The following is a 16,972-nucleotide window of genomic DNA, read 5'->3' as shown; positions in this document are numbered from 1 at the left end:
AGGAGGATACACTGATATATGTAATAGAGGGGCACCAAGCAGGTGTTGGAGATGAAGGAGGGATGCCTGTCTGACGGGTCACATCCCCTGAGGGCCCCACAAATAATGCAGGTTGGCTGAACGAAAAGTTCCTGAGCCCAGCAACTCTATAATGTCAGCAGAGGTGGGCTGCTGGCACAGAGGAGGACGGACAGCAGGAAGCTCTAACCGTCCTGTAGTTTATGGTAAAACATTCAAAGTCGTTTTCAGATAAACGGGAGACTGTAATATAACAGACACACAAAGAAGGCATGAAGTCAGGAAAAAGGAAATTTGTTGACAATGTCCGCTTCTCACATCAAATTCTAATGGACTCCTGCTAGTGGTAATGTACTGTTTTTTTGTGCGAAGACTTCAGTTTTCAAGTCCAATTTCCCTTGCCGTATTTTATAACAAGCCTCTTTTCAAAATAGAGTTCCAAACCATTTCCTCCTCTATTTTTTCCCGCAACATTGTCCTGTCAGGCAGAGGAATCATCTGTTGCAGCTTCTCATCACCCCCCCCCCCGATAGAGCATAAGACGGCGATTCCCTGTAACAGGCGCTCTGCCTGTTTCCACCTGGGGGAGCGGGGCCCTGCTCCCCGAGCGTGAGGCTCCCGTAAGCCCCGGCTGGCCCCCATCGGAAGCGTCTCCTGCCAATTACAGCAGCATTAGGAGGAAATGGCAGCCAATGTCTCCTGAGCTGAGACAAATTGCAGGGGAGCTATGCAAAATAACCACCAGGCGCATTTAAATGGAAACCTTTACCAGACAAATTGTGATACAATAACTAATCTCCACGCACATACATCCAAAGGAGTCCAATCTTTTCTTTCCTTTTAACTAAACACTGAAATTGACTTTGAAGCTACTCTTCCTTTCTGACTCGGCACCCGAGTGCAAAACAAAGCGAGATTGAGAGCGGGAACAAAAATGACGGAGCAGGAGAAGCCGGGGGCCGCGTGCCACCACGCCGGGCAGGGGGGGGGGCAGAGATGGAGGCACGTGGGGCCTCGTCGTTTTCTGCCCTGCGGTCGCACGGTCCCCCTTTGGGCATCTCCCCCCCCCCTCCTCGGAGCGCGTCTACAGGCCTTTTGCAGCCGGCACGTTCCCCAGGACGGCGTCCACAAGTCTGCCATTACACATCTCTTTCACAAAGCCTGCCATTACACATCTCTTTCACAAAGTCTGCCATTACACATCTCTTTCACAAAGTCTGACATTGCACATCTCTTTCACAAAGTCTGTCGTTGCACATCTCTTTCACAAAGTCTGCCGTTGCACATCTCATTCGCGAGTCTGCCATTGCACATCTCCTTCAGTTTGCCTTTCTCGAGGAACCAGGATTTGTACAATGGGCCAAAACGGACGGCCTGACAACTAAATCTACCTGAAAAATAATCCACCATCCAAGAAGGGCAGATCCAGGCGGGCGAACAGCGGCTCTATCAGTATTCCCTGATTACATCGTGTCATTTTTTCCCCTCCCTCTACTCTGTTTTCGCTCCCTCATTTTTTTAAATACACGAAACAGTTCAACAGACAAATTGTTTCTTGTGCTGTATCAATGCATTTCATTTAGACCTCCCTGCAGGAGGGCCTGGCCCAGAGATGTCATCCTGAAAGAGAGGAAAACATAAAGATATGCGGGAGAGAAAGAGGAGCACATTGGAGGCAAATGGGCCGTGAACTGAACCATCATGTCGCTGCACAGAGCCCACTTGCAGGCTTTATTCAATTGGCCCATATTGTTGTGCTCTGGGCAACTGAATGTGCTCTTTGAAAGCGCTGCAGCATGAACTTAAAGCAAGTAAATTTCTATCTTTCTGCACATTAGCTGCCTCATTGGCTTTCAATTGAGTCGGCGAGAAGCTGAAAGAAGGAGACGGAGATGAAGAGAGGAGGCAGCGTGAAAGAGGGAGCAGAGGAGAAGCAGAATTAGATGGAAGGGGGAAGGAAAGACAGAGAGAGAAAGAGAGAGAGCAGGAGAAAGGCAGGGAATGTGTTCTGTCAAGGTGAAAATGACACTGAAATTGACAAGCCTTAGGTCTTGGCCTATGAATCAATTAATACAGCTGACAAGGCCTGATGGAGAAAATGATAATGAAATGTACGATTTGATATGTTTATGCACACACACATACGCCCATTCAGCTCATTTTAACACCCCTATGTACATATTCATCACACAGTCAAGAATAAACAAGCTGGTACCACAATTACTGCCAATGGACCCTCAAAAAAGCAGGTGAACTTTCAGCCAGAGTCTCAATCATCTGGGAAATTCAACCAAATTAATTTAGGAGGTAGACGAGATTTCCTGAGGTACACTTTCTTGCAGCATTGAATCGATGCAAAGCTTCAACAAAAAATGCAGTTACTAGTGATTCATGTTAAACATAAGAACCACAGGCTTGTGCAGTTTTTTGTGGAATATCAGCAAACAGTGAAGTGAACTTCAATTCTTATATAATAAGAACAGAGATGCAAAGTATGGGCATTAAGATCTTTACAATCTGTTTAGAAATGTAGATTTCTGTCGATACATATCTGAGAGTGGCACAGTCATTTATATTTTGCATAAATGCTATTTGAAATACATAGCAACAAAACACATAAAAACATACATACAAATATGTATATCTGTATGTATATATATGAACTTGCATTGCTGAAATATTTAGTGACAGTATCTTATATTTTAAACTGCCTGATTGTTCAGTCAAACAACGTAGTATAAATATTTTCTATATTAATTCGTTATTGGTTGCAAAAAAAAAATCAGCAGAGTAAATGAAATGCTGAGTGTTTAACCAAAAATTAGGGATGAATGAAGATTAAATAAATATTACGAAGTAACTCTTTCCAGTAATGTAATTGAACCTCTATTACGTCATTGGCACTGACTGCACTGGTAAGTCCAGTTGCTCAAATAACCCTTGAGAGACAACAATAGAGAAATTGCGGCAGGTTGGATTCATTTCCTGAGTGACACTAAGGCCTTTGTCGTCGTCCCCCACCCCCCGCAGCCGCTCATCCTTCCTCTCCTTCTCTCTAACACCAACAGACTGACCTGGCCCTGATCAAAGGGCCCCTTGTGTTTATCCAAAACTAACAATGAGGGAAAATGTTACTTTTCATTTTTTTTTGGGTGGGGGGGGTAGGAAGTGGTGCTGGGAGAGTGGCATTGGGGGGGGGGGGGGGGGGGGCTGTGATTTGGTGGTGATAGATGCCTTTAAGACCTTGTCATTACTGTTGCAGGGCCACTGGGCTGTGACCCGTCAAGTGGCGGCGGGGGGGCGCTCTTCACCTCAGAGACACACTTAGGTCTGCAAGAGATCAAACCCTCAGCACTTCTCTGACTTTAATTTGATGACAGAATCCTTGCATCTAAACACATGTAAATAACAACTTTTTTAACATTTTTTTAGACTAGAGTTTTGTACCTATGAAGGTAAAATCATTACTTTAAACCAAGGGTATGACATGTAAGTCAGCTGCAAGTTACAGGAGCCTCACAACATCCATCCATCAGGCCACCACATAACATGTAATATTAATATACATTTCTAATGTAATACCACTGAGATTAGTGACAGCAAATCATTATCAGTATTTTCCTAAAGCAAACTGCATAACAATTTGAATTAAACATATTGTATTTCGTCACATACGGAAGATAATGACTATTACATATCAATGATACAAATGTAGTAGATATCAACTTCAAATCCAGCAAGATTATACATCTATAGACTTGTGTCCTATATTCTCTAGACCTCAAGGATCTTCAGTATGCCAGGACAACAATTACATAAGACTTTATGTGTAGAATTCTGATATAGTGGGGAACTATTTTAACCAGAATTTGAACATCTACCTTATTTTTATGTAAAATACATTTATTTATATGACTCAAAGATCTATTAACATATTACAGACTAGTCACATCGCAACATTTCTTCCTATACCAAATGAGAGTCAATCGGAACTAAATTTTGCTCCAAACTTTTGTAATGAATGGATGAAAGAGACAATTGGAATGAAAAATGATCATAAAAACCGGTTGAAATACATTCTCAGAAATGCAGGCTGTACCATCGGGGCTCATGTTCACCAGCTGAACTTCACTGAACTTTTGCTCGTTACAGAGAAAGGGAGACTTACGGGTCTTGGTCGTGGTCTTTTCATTGGTCTTATGATTGTCTTTGTAGTTTACTGTTAATGGGGACATTTCAGTGGCACAGTGTCACGACTGAAAGTGTCCCTGCCAGACTCCTGCCTGCGGCGGAGGACAAAAACAATGGGCTAGAGAAGGGTATACAGGAGGCCCAACTGCCCCTCATCACCTTCACCCCAACCCTGACTGCCATGAAATTGGAAATTACCAGGGTCCTTTTTGACGACAAGTCAGTGACTGTGTGGCCTTGGCTCTTCCCAGGCTCATGTTCTACCGGACATTGAGAGAGGAACAGGAAAAGGCTGATCGACAACTTTGTCTTGAGGCTCGAGGGGTAACACAGCCATCTTGCCTTGACCTATAACCTCTCTGGATCCTCATGGTGTAATGCTTGGGCCTTAGCTTCTCTTTGATGGGAAACACTATGCCCAAATCTGTTAGGCTCTCCTCTGAAGTATCCTCTCCATTGTGCACGACTCCTCACATGAACCAATTGAAGGTCTTCCATGGCTCATCCCACATCAAATGATAAGTGTAGATTTATGGGAGGACAGGCTGCGAGCAGAGGTCCAGAAGGATCTAGCATCAATAGATGGTCCAACACTGAATACAAACATTCAAAGTGTCCACAAGCAAAAGCATTGAACATCTATAGACAGGATACCGTCTAGGACCAAAAAGCAACGTCAAGCTCACCAGAGGCTGCTGAGAACTAGAGAATGTGGCACAAAGCTACATGAGACCCATCACTGGTTACTCATTATCACTCGTCATTAAAAAGGTTGGTTTAAGACATTTCTGGCTTTCAAGCTATAGGGAGTATTTATGGCATACAAAAGACTCTACAAAGTGTTCTAAAACTTTCAGCTCCACGGGAATCCTTAGCAGGGTCTCACATTGTTTTCACATAAGTCCAAAGATTCAGTTATAGATACTTTGGGTTTTATGTCTCCACCAGTACTCACTCACCTCTGACCAATAATGAGATTTAATCTGGTTGCCAGGTGGGGAATTCTATGAAGCGGTCTGAAGGAGTCACTCTGGAATGAGCTGAGTCTCACAGTCTGTCTCTCAGTCTGTCCATTCACCCATCCATCCATCCATCCATCCATCACCACTGATCCTCACAGCACCTCATGCAATATTAAAGGTAAAAATGTAAATGATGACTGTGAGCTAATGAACACACATAAGCAAAGCATGTCATTTGTCATGTTACTCTCGGAGCTCCAGCACGTCATATGCAGTAACTCCGCTCCGCGGCATTATGCAGTCTGGCCGATGACTGCTTCACAGTGGCTTCAGCTTCACAGATGGTGGTCTGATCCCACACTGACCTGGCTTGTTTTATACATTTAAGTGATTCTCAGCTGAACAAGTGCTCCATTGTCAACACAAAAAATACATCTCCACTTTCTGAAACTTGCCATTTCCACGGCTGGCCCCAGGATATAAGGGGCAGAACTGATCTTTTAGAGTTAACTATTCAAGAGATTAAATCGCTCCAAACTGAAAGAACTGAAGTATTTTTTGCACATTTAAACTGTTATTTCTATATCATTAATCTTCTAGAGAATTAACATCAAATTATCAGCCTTCAGTACATTTACTGAAAAACACACTTTTCCCCAGTCATTTGTAGTCTCATAACTTAATCTAATTACATCATGACTAATGAGCCATTTCACAAATTCATAAACACATGTGTGAGGTTGCATAATTAAGTGCCAGGAAAAGATTTCATGATGATAATAAACAGAGACAGTAAAAGCAGCATCATCATAGCATGAACTAAGTGGAGGACTTAGCAGCTAACAAGTGGCTGAGCTAAGTGAGAAGCTAATTCTCTCGCTCTGTTCTGCCTAATTACTGGTGTTGAATAATCGCCGTTAATGTAGGTTCGCTATTCCATTCCGTTCTCGAGACTTTTCTAGATTTTGTTTGTGGCTAGGTGCTTGTTGTCTAGAAGCATAAACTATTTTACCATCAGGAAAAAAGGGACAGATATGGGTTTTAGGTAATGAAGATGACTGAGCTAGGAATGTGTGCTACTGTCAACCCTTTGGGCAGAAGCATCCACTCCTAACCAGCTGCTCAGCGAATTGATGTTAGCCTGAAGCAGACAGGCAGGATGTGGGGCCTCACCTGAATGGCTGGGGGCATTAGAGGCGCATAAGGCTAAATATATTAACATAAATGCACATCACAGGAGCTGATGGCGAGGATTTCACTGGTCCGTCAATACTCATTCACCACTTACTACGCATATTTCTACAAACATGTTGTGTTCCTACTAGCACAGTGCTTGTAAACCCCTCTGCCCCACCCCCCACGCCCCTGCCCTCAAGGGCCACTCCATCACCTGTCGCCCCCGTGTGAGTGATGAGACCCTCAGCCGCTGACACACTCCATCAGGCTACCGCTTAGCCCGGAATGACCAATCACTGCACTTAAGGGGTCAGGGAGAGAAGAAAAAAGTGAGCTTCTCACTTTTCGGCCAGGTCTGCCAGCCCCCTCCCCCGAGGCGCTCGCACCAACGGCGGCGACCAGGTAGCGCTTCTGGCCCGATCCGGGCCGTCGGAGCTCAGTGGAGCGGCCAACCCCGTGGGCCTTGTCCAACTAGAAGGAAGAGGAAACTCTTGAGAGGAAGAGGAGCGTGCTGAACCGTGGTGACACCCCCCCACGGCCCCTGCTCCCCTTTCACATTACGCTTTGTCCTCCTGAGTGGGACACTCTCTAAATTATTTGTTTACAGGCTAATATGTTTCCTTCAGAGATCAGTTGGGCTTCAATGAGCCCCAAAGCAGTGAGTCTCAGCCCTTGGGAGGGAGGAAGACGAGGGAAGGAGAAAGATGGGCCCGAGAAACGGCATAGCTAATAACGCAGTACTGCAGCACAGTGACAGCTAATAACGCAGTACTGCAGCACAGTGACAGCTAATAACGCAGTAATGCAGCACAGTGACAGCTAATAATGCAGTACTGCAGCACAGTGACAGCTAATAATGCAGTAATGCAGCACAGTGACAGCTAATAACGCAGTACTGCAGCACAGTGACAGCTAATAACGCAGTAATGCAGCACAGTGACAGCTAATAACGCAGTACTGCAGCACAGTGACAGCTAATAATGCAGTAATGCAGCACAGTGACAGCTAATAACGCAGTACTGCAGCACAGTGACAGCTAATAACGCAGTAATGCAGCACAGTGACAGCTAATAACGCAGTACTGCAGCACAGTGACAGCTAATAATGCAGTAATGCAGCACAGTGACAGCTAATAACGCAGTACTGCAGCACAGTGACAGCTAATAACGCAGTAATGCAGCACAGTGACAGCTAATAATGCAGTAATGCAGCACAGTGACAGCTAATAACGCAGTAATGCAGCACAAATTAACTGCACTCAACACATATGAAGAGTGAGATGCCATCAGCAAATAATCAGGACTTACAAAAACACGATTTCTCTTTCAGAATATTTTGAGTAAATGATATCTTTGCATTCTCATCAAAGTACAATTATAATGGTTTAAAATTAAATCTTTTGTCTGGGCTGTGGCATTAGGCACTGCATTAGACAGAGGCAATCCAGAATAGTGTTTGCACTCAAATGGAAGATTAACCCACTCAACTTTCATTGTTCTGCTCTCTGAAAACGTTATATATTGTTGAGTTTCTTTTCTTCATCCATCGATTTCCTGACATTTTTACAGTCTTGAGGGGCAAATATTGAGGGCCACAAATCTGAAGGTCAATGTACAGAGACATGTTGTCCCTTCAAATGGAAAAAAACTAATTTAGTTCAAAAATCAATCAAATACTTTGTGAATAGATTTTTTTTTAAAAGGATTGGTAGATGAGTCTTCAGTTCAAGAGAAAGCCTTGTTTTCTCCATTGCTGGAATTTATCCTCTGAGGGCCAACACAGGAATAATTTGAAGGTGACGAAAGTTAAGTGCAATGGCATACAATGTATTAAAATGAAAAAAAGAAGCTGAGAGACTGAAGTAGATGGGGACATGTGCATTTTTAGGAGATGGGGAAAATTTCTTGCTGGCAAGAGAGGGAATAGAAATGCAAAAATAATCTATCTATCAGATTTGCGGGCCAATAAAGTTACTCAGATTTATACAGCTGTGTAAATTAAACACGTATGTTTGAGGAGGTGGGCACAGTCACAAGCACCTGCACACACACAGACATACAGAGGCATCCACTAACTCACTTCGACAGGGATATTGAGAGAAACGCTGATAAGAAACCTTTTCCTGCACTTTGTTCTCTGTTTCTGATAGTTTTGTTCCAAACGTTCAACTTACCATGCAAACCATTCAGCATTAATTTAATAAACAATGAAGGAACTTCAGATTTGTGTTTTCGGATTTTGTTAGGGTTAGTGGGATGGTAGTAGGCAAGTTCTCAATCATGTGGTTAGGTAGCTCAGCCTTGTGCTGCATGGGATGGGCTCCAGGTGTAATCTGGACAAGGATAAGTGGTTGGAACGTGGATGGCTGCCGTTAGCATGGCCCTCAGAATTTAAATTTTATTGAATAACCCATTTGAAGACATTTTATTATGAATAAAAGTAACTATTATTTGCTATGAATATTTCAAGCTTCTATCTTAAAGCCCACAGCTTCTAGTATGTTTGATTTGCCAATGTCGTGAGTTTTAATACTTACATGGAGTTCAGCCTTGCAGAGCTGCCCTAGCCAGATAAAGAGACTATTTGCAAATATAGTGAGTGCCCTCCAGTGGACAAAGCGGAACACAGCATGGCACTGAATCTTGCATCATGTGACATTTTGCTGCTAATGTTAGGTCTCAAAATCAGCTTCAGTCCTTTTCAAATACTTAAGGAAGAAACATTTATAACATCTGTAAAAATAGCCATAGCCAAAGATACTCAGCACACTTCAGTTCAGTATAACATGAGCTGTTTAACACTACAGGACTGCAAATGAGGGTATACAGGCTTAAGTCAGGTCATAAGGTTAATGTAGAGACAGATGCAACATCTAAATAAAGTAATTACAACTATGACACTAACCAAGTTTTATGATTATTAAAATGATTCATGCTTATTAAACCTACGATAAAAGCCATGATTTATTCTTATTAAAATAAGCCTTAGACTCAATAGTGCTAATATACTATGATATTATTTTATTCATCGACAGTTGAGCCTGTACTAAAATAATAACTGAAGATGAAATATTATCTGTTTTTTGACTTCTTGATACCAGAACTTGCCTTCTCACACACACACACACACACACACACACCAACCATAACCATAAATAACCAAACAAAATACAACAGTTTTTGCATTTTTAGTTTTTTCATTGCAGTCACAGATTTTTATAAAATACAGTTTTCCCATATGGGGACCAGGAAACTGGTCCCCATAAGGTAAAAAAAAAGGGTATTCATCATGTTGTGGGGACATTTGGTCCCGAATAGGTAAGGTATACCTGGAATACACACACACACACACCCACACACACCCACACACACACACACACACACACACACACGCACACACTGAAATCAAGCCACAGACCAAACTCTCCTGATAACAGGGGAGGCTGCAGCTCGCTGTACAAAACAGACACGTCAGACTGCACTCAGCTACTCACAATTACATGCCCAGTGCAAAAATACAGCAACTCATACTTTTCATATCTTCCTGAATGGATAAATTCCTGTTTTTATTGTCTCATGCCCTTTCTTTGAGATTCCGTCCCCCTTAAAGGTCATCACCTTCCCTAGACTGGAGAGGACCTGGGAAAGTGACTTCCCTATTGATTTTCACACAACCGACAAAGAGAGGAGCAAAAATGAATAGAGCTGAAGTGCAGAAGGCAGACAGGTTAATGGTGTACTCGTCGCTTTTTCTTTCCCTTTTTTTTTTGTAGAAGAGGGCATTTCGCGAGTAACAGAACTCGTCCTCAAACAATCAGGTAGCTACAGCAGCATGTTTCCATACGGCATCGGGGGAGGGTGGGAAGTGAGAGAGACAGGTAGATAGAAAGTGAGGGACAGAGAAAGAGACAAGCAGAGACAAGCAGAGACAAAAAGAGCACTCATACGGATAAAGGAATCAAATGGCTTCTATTGACAGACGGCCTATATCCCTGCTATTGCCTGCTAAGAGTAAGGACTGTGGCTGGGCATGATTCCGATGGAGAGACTCTGTTAGGTCTGGGCCCAGACAGTAACAAGAGACAGTTATGATGTGATGAGTTACCCAACCATCTTCCATGACTGCTTATCCAGTACAGGCTCACAGTGAACCTGGAGCCGGTTACAAAGCACATGGGAGGAACGCCCCATCAATGAGGATCGTCCCTGTCACCTGACTGATGTCATGTGGGCTCCCTAATTATTTTGGGTAGAACCTAGTTTCCCAAAAGAAAAAGGCATCTCAAGTCTTTTTAGGGTAAATTTTCAAAATCTCGCAAACATAAAAAGCAAAGCATTCTTCAAACACTCAACGAGAGTTGCAAAGCATGCAATATGAGCGATTTGTTGTGCATGTAAAAACCAGCAAAGGCTAAAAAGATGTATAGGGACACAAAACGACATCACACATTGGTATTTACATAAAAATATTTAGATGGGGCGCTTTTGAATTTCATTCAGTTAAATTTGGGGCAACACTACGGTTATGAATTTGTCAGTAGGTCTAGATATTTGCTAAATAGGACATAATATATAATATGAAGAAATTCAATAAAGAATAAAGGTGCCCAAGCATTCTCAATGAAACACGTATTTCATACCGTTGAGCCGATCTTAGTTCTCAAAAAAAGAGAGATTTAAAGTAGCTTTGTGACACCTAGTGGCCATGTTTCATATCACAGACGACATTTTATATTACAAGCTGCAGAAAGTCGTAAAACTTACTGCTAATTTCTGGGAGTAAGCTGGTGGTATTGCGCTCGTTTCCCCCTTTGAAGCAGTGAGTTAGTCATACTACTTTTTAATAACTGCACCGATTTTCCTTTAATCGGGTGGGCGATCCACGACTTTTGGTAGATTTTTTTGACGGTACTAAAAGAATAGCACCCAGTATTTATTACCAGATACAGCTGGTAATACAGTGAGTTCCCACTAAACATTGGACGTCGGATAGGCGTGCAGATCATGTCTATATTAGGTCCGTCAGTCCATGACCAATTCTGTACATCTATACAACGTCCAAACTAGGTCCACAATTTGAACGTCCATCCATGACCCAACTTGCACGTCAATATGACATTCAACATTTGAACGTAATTTTTTTGACGTTATTTGGACGACTATGACAGGTGCAGGAAATATAGTTTTATTTACAAATATCAACATTGTTGTTATCAACATAATAAATGTGAATACAGATGATTATTTCGAAACAAACATGATTTATTATGCCAATGCGTACGTATTTTATGTGCATTTGCGCTGATATCACAATAAATTATATCGTGCATTGTTTTTTATGTTCGTTCTGAAAACCATGTGAAAACTGAGTAGTGCAGAGCAGCTGTAACAGTTTTATCCACGTCCCTCGCGGACACTTTTGTGCACGTGCAGAACGCGGGATTTCAAAATCTGGCAGCAGCTTGATGCCCGGTCGAACAAATTAACATCCAGCTTGCTAAACCAGGTTAATGCTAAATTATGTTTTTTACTTTTCATGATACTTTAGCTGTGTACTGTTCTGTTGTATACACTGTAGCACCGGCGGGGCTCATGTCCCAGCATGCCCCGCGTGCAGTTGTAAATAGCCATTGTTGTGTTGTTGCTGTTATTGTTAATTAATAGGTAATTCCTTATTGTTGCGCATGTGTTTACATGTGTCTTGTGTGTACCCGGTCTGATCCTCGTGTGTAATTAGCTTACACAAATGTCCCACCGTGGATGCGTCTTACAATTCGTTGTCTGACAACTTTGTGTTTCTTACATATAATTATGTTTGGTGCTCTTTGGGTGCCTGATGTTATCCTTGTACGGATTATTAATTGAGTGGATGTTTCCCGACAGAGTAGTTTCCGTGTTTCTCTGCTCGCGATACCTCCATCTGCCCGTCGCAGCAATACGTTATTTAAATTTAAGTTTTAATTGAAGGCATGGAGAAATTGTTCATTTATATATGAATTTAGTAGTGACACGACATACACAATGTCTAAAATTAGTCTGCTTTTGGTATTATAAGACGTCCACAACTACCACATTTGGACTATAAATAGCCCATACATGGAGGTCCCACGGCCGTCAATACTAGACGTCGCCTGGCGTTACAAAACAACCCCCTCAGTGGACCAAAATTGGAAGTCCAAAAACGACATATTAAAGATGTCATTCCGACGTCACTATGCGCAGTGGGTTTGTACTCAGGTGTGAGATCGTTTAACACGGTTTACTTCAAACTATTCCAAAATCCCAGGCAAAACATTAATGCGGTGTTTGCGGATTTGGACTATATTAATACTTGTTTGCACCAAACTCAGCAGTGCAGATGGAAACTTAAACACCGGAAATTTCATCTGCCTTCTACAAGAGATCATAACGGCTATTACATTATTTTTATAAATAATTCGCAAAACAGTATGATTTATTTAGAGCTGAAAAAATATACAATCGAACATTAAAGATAACTGAGCGATACAGTGGAATATCGATCATTAAATTTGCGAGATTTACTTACAAATTAAGTTCTCTATATGCATAGGCCTGCATGCATGCATCTCACCGTGGTAAAGGTTCCAAGCAGTATTATTAATTATAATAGTATACAGCAATCGGTGACTTAAAAAAAACAGAAATGGCGGGGAATAAGGTTTAGTCACAATCATACAGCAGATGGTTATCTGCTTCATGGCACGTCTGCAAAATAAATAAAGGTAGGCCGACATGAAGTCATATTTTGATTTTGAAACCCCATAAGATCCTATTAAAACGGAACTGACATGCCACTGTCAAGGGAGGTGAAGCTGCAAGGTTTAAGTTAAAATTTGTCGTACTTAATTTCTTTATGTAAGCCTGTTACCTACTTGCGTCGTGTGAGCTTTATTCAGGGAAGCTTTAATAGAGGGGCTTATGTAAATGTGTGTATAGCGTAGTATTTCTGCTTTGCTTTACTATATGGTCAAATAGATTGAGAAAACATGTAGACTACCGCTAAAATTTAAATACAAGTATTAAGCAAAAATATATAATTAAAAACGTCAACAATGTCTAATATATGTGAATCATGCCCGTATGCGGTTTTCGATCGGGGAGAAGTTAGGTTCCACTTAGAGAACCTATTAAATCGAACTGTTCGTTTAAATGAATCGAACATTCGATTCAAATTAAGACTCGGATTTTTTTGGTGGGTGGGGTGGCAGTACATACTGCTGCACTCTGTTTAGTTACTTTTATTGAAACGTCATGTTAAAATCTTTTTTTTTAAAAATATTGATCATCTGAGTATTGTGAATGTATATCGATCACTTCAGGACTAATTAAAAATGAAAAATAATCACGTACGCAAGCTTTTTGTTTTAAAACTACAAACATTCAGCTTCCAAAAGCCTGATAAAATCTCGAGTACCTTATGAAATTTGCAAACATATATAAAGGGACACTCAATAAATAAATAAATAACATTACAAAATATTCATTTTTATAAGAAAACACTAATGGTCCCAGAGCACTATATTTTATATACATCTTATATATTTATAACAGAGAAGGGCGAATCAAGTGTAATAAACAAAAAAATTAACATTTGATTTCGCAGTGTCTGAACTGTTTTTTCTTTTGCCGTCACGCATTTGCGTTGCTGACAGACTCGCGTTATTGGACAGAACTGCAGCCTTCTTTACAGGAATGGATTTGTTTTGCAGAAACTCTTCATGCTCTTCACTGTGTGGCCTTAAGGTGAACAATCAACTTTGACGTGTTGAAATGTTTATGAATATATCATCATTGTACATTTTTCTAACGAAGTTAAAATAATTCTACACAGCAAAAAAAATTCTGCTTCGTACGCAGGCGATATGGGTCACCATTTTAAAGGGAATTATCGGCGGTAAATATCGGCTCATTTTTAATATCTTGCAGATGGCCGATATCTGCCAACAACGATAGCTGGCCACATTAACGTAAATTATGGGGGTGGGATAGGGTTTAAAGCCCCACCCCCCAATAATCAAAACCAGCCAATACAAGGAGGAGTGTCATTTCCCAGAGGGACCAGTTGTCCATTTGGCCAACCCTGACACGGTATGCCCTTGGTACCCGTTCTGCAACACTTGCTCCGTAGTGATGAAAATTTGTCGAAACGACATGGTGCCGTCAGGCAGCAGGTGAAATGTGCTATACCTGGATTTCCTGGCTTTCATCCTTCTTTTCCTTTAGTGTGGATCATAGCGGAGTTTGGGGAACTCCTGAGCATCAGAGTGGGGACCCAGCTGAAGTTCCAGACTCACGAGCCCGTTTGGTCTCTCTCTGATTTCGGAGTTTTCAGTTGCTTACATTACTTTTTTTTTTTTTTTTTTTTTTTTTTTTTTAAAAAAGGTATATACCATATAGGTGAAATGTCTAGAAGGCACGACGATATGAAAAAGTAGACTATGCATAAGCTTACACAGTACTCCCATAGTATTCTTAGGGCATGTCCCTACCATCCATACTCAGGGAAGCACCTCTACCATATCTACAATAGACTCATTGTTCACGAATTATTGTTTTTATTTTTTAAATGAATCGTTTAAGTAATTAAAATGATCTGTCCTGTTAAATCCCCCCCCTGCAATTTTTATCATGAGACACCCTCATTTTCTGAGTGCAGTGGAACTTGGCTTTGTGTTGATAATGGAATTTGGCCCTCAGGAAAAAATAGTTGTGGGGCCCCATCTCTATTATAATTAAAAAAAACAGCCACCACAATGTACTTCTACAGGTCTTAATGTCTAACTTTGTCTTGTGGACAAAAATTAACTGATGCTTAAACAAACTTAAGTGTAGAAAAGCAGGAAGCCGGTCTTAGTATTCAAATGCAAAAAAATCATATCTGTAGTTACTACACGGTCATGAAGTAGGCCTATATTCCTCCTAGCCAATGACTTAAGAAAAGAAGGACATTATCAAGGGGTAAGTTTGAATAATTTCTATAACTTTGAAAACATCAGTGAGCAATGTTAATTTTATCACCAAAAATGTTGATGTAAATATTCATTGACAACCTTTTATTTCATGACTATATCACAACGTAATTGTAAGTTACGGTGAAATCTCTGTTCGTTATACCCTGACGATTAAAGACCAGATGAAATTGCTGGCTCTGTTGTGGCAGACAACCTAAGTCACAGTAGCCATCTTAAATCGTTGTTTTTTTTCCTTTTAAACTAATCATTTACTGACGCATAAATGTGCAAGTGCACGTACCAGTTCTCACCATCTCATTGGATTATTTGTTTTTCCCGCTTGGTGCATGTCTGCACAAATGCCAGTTTCCAGGATAACTAATGCTAAGTTCACACTACATTATTTTAGCCCCAATTTTCTGCGCACGGACAGTTTTTGGAAATTGCCGACAAAACCCCTAGATTGGAGGTAAATCGGTGTGCGATCGGCCCTAGCAAATCGGCACTCAACCCCGGTGTGTGAATTGATTGAAGACGTCAATGCATTGCAGGTGCCTTTCAGAGATCTAGCAGGCTAAATATCTGGACCTGTCAGCGTTGCTAAGTCCCGTGGGTGTGAAAAGTGCGGTGACTGGCGTTGAGTGAGGCGACAAGCCACAGCCAATGAGAGCGCGAGTTACAGAGTGAGGGCAAACCCAAGGGAAGAATTTAAAAAGGTGTAAGAAGTTCAATTTGTTTAGGAACTGCACTTAGTATTCAGGGATACACACACGTATGCAAGGGTCATCTTGGAGAGAAGTGCCTTCCTGAAACTAAATCGAGATAAGTAATCTGTATCTAGTAAACAGAAGGAAAGGCAGATAAGATTAATGCTTAGTCCTAAACGCCACACTAATGTCCCTTTTTTGCAATTTCAGCGATTTTACTGTATTATGTACTTTTTTTTTTTGAAGATGGGTTATTGTAAAATGTGAAGACAGGTTTTGCACACAGTTAAATGGGTGGTTGATAGGTGTTTTAATGCCCTAATAACAAAAATTACTACAGTATAAAATGGACAAGAAGTTAAATTTGATGGGTGTTTTAATGCCCTATAACAAAAATGAAACCGTGAAAAGTATGTTGATGTATAGAAAGAATAAATATCTGAAGGAAATATGATTGCATTGAACTTTTTCTAAGAAACTTTAGGCATTTTAATATATGAAAGCAGCATGATGAGTCAGCAACACATTCACAGCCTAGACGGGCACACCCTGTGATGCTTGGTTACGTATGAGGTACGTTTACTTCTCAAGGGAATTTTTACAGGCAGGAGAAATATCCTTAAGCAAAATCCATTTCAGTATCGTGAACCTGTCTGACAAAATAATAAAATGTAACTGTAATCTAACTACAATTTCTAGTGATAAAACTAAATAAAAAATTCTTGCCAAAATTAACAAAGCAAAGCAAAACAAAAATTATATTAATCAAATAGTTTAAGCAAGAAAAGTTCATGTCTTGTATCACATTAATGTGGTTGGGCCATTGTCTCGGTGATTGGAAAGTCCAGGGATTATAACTGCATCACCATTGGGCCCCTGAAAATGGCCCTTAACCCCATAGGCTGCTCTACTGATGCTGTAAAACTGACAAACCCTGTGCTCTGGTC

This window comes from Paramormyrops kingsleyae, chromosome 2 (assembly GCF_048594095.1).
Source record: "Paramormyrops kingsleyae isolate MSU_618 chromosome 2, PKINGS_0.4, whole genome shotgun sequence".
Taxonomy (NCBI): domain Eukaryota; kingdom Metazoa; phylum Chordata; class Actinopteri; order Osteoglossiformes; family Mormyridae; genus Paramormyrops; species Paramormyrops kingsleyae.
Note: the sequence above shows the minus strand (reverse complement) of the source record.